General features: G+C 36.4%; 1 pseudogene; it reads right to left on the bottom strand.

The window, feature by feature from the left end:
- Positions 1–228: 228 nt before the first annotated feature.
- LOC103209093 lies at positions 229–912 on the bottom strand (annotated as a pseudogene).
- Positions 913–1275: the final 363 nt, after the last annotated feature.

The following is a 1275-nucleotide window of genomic DNA, read 5'->3' as shown; positions in this document are numbered from 1 at the left end:
AAAAAAAAAAAAAAAAGCATACAGTATATTATATTTCATTTTTAAAAGAACACATATCCTTTTACAAATTTTCTTTCTTAGGTGTTTAATAAAAATAATGAAATATGCCCCACAGAAATGTTATAATATAAAATATAAAAGGATTATAGGCAGGTGATGGATAATGAGAATTCTTTTTTAAAGAGAGATATGATGGGGGGAAAGTAGCTTTTATATACTATCTATGCATTAATTATAAACCATAGCAGTAAAAGCTTTCCTAATATTGGCAGAAAAGGCCAGAAAAATGTTGGTCTTCCTTAAATTCTCTTGAGATCCTGCCAGGCACTCAAGATGGGGAAAACTATCCAACACTTCACAGTCCCTTGCTTCATTCAGGTGCAAGGAAAACATAAACGGGCTCTCAGGATGTTAGGGTCAATATTAGTGAATATAAACTGCAATTTATTGCCATACATTTTTTTTTTTTAATTTCTAGTCCAAGTCGATATTTATTCATCTGCAGATTTGTGTAGTCTTTTCAGTCTCTTTTCAACAGCGTTGACAGCTAAGGCAGTAGGTATAGTTTCCTTCTTCTTAGCATATTTTTCCTTAAGATCCTGCATATTTGCAGTCAGGATTTCCATTTCCAGCTTTTTGCATTTTCCTTCAGCAAGCAGCTTTAACAAGTTGCCCCTTTTCCCCTGAATAAGCTTATTCTGTCTACAGATCTGATTTTGATATTCCAGAAACATCTCAACCTTTTGTTCTTCTTCCTTTAATTTCACAACTTTTCTGCAAATGATTTCATGGAATCCTTTAGACATATCTTAGTCCCATCATCTGACAAGAGATGTCACTGACAGTGTTTATTAATTTATTCTGAAATTTATCTACACTTTTATGGAATTGTACCAATTCATTCTCTATCATTTTGTGAGACAATGCTTTGCCCCCATGGGTTAACCGGCCATCTCCAGACCCCACTCTGGCAGCAGCCATAATCTTGTGATTTCAAAAATCATGACTCACACAGTTTTGTAGTCTGTACAGAAGGAGCTCTGATCACACAGTGATTAAAGCATTTGGCTGCTAACCAAAAGTGACTGGACCCACCATCTGCTCCAGGAAAATGAGGCAGTCTGCTTCTGTAAAGATTTACAGCCTTGGAAACCCTATACGGCAGTTCTACTCTGTCCCATAGGGTCGCTATGAGTCATATTGACTCTATGACAATGGGTTTTTAATCTTTACAGGAGCAGATCCACAGGTCTTTTCTCCCAAGGAGCCACTGGC

Source organism: Orycteropus afer, unplaced genomic scaffold (assembly GCF_000298275.1).
Source record: "Orycteropus afer afer isolate SDZICR_OR568_19922 unplaced genomic scaffold, OryAfe1.0 scaffold00476, whole genome shotgun sequence".
Lineage (NCBI taxonomy): Eukaryota > Metazoa > Chordata > Mammalia > Tubulidentata > Orycteropodidae > Orycteropus > Orycteropus afer.
This window is presented reverse-complemented; position numbering and strand designations above follow the sequence as displayed.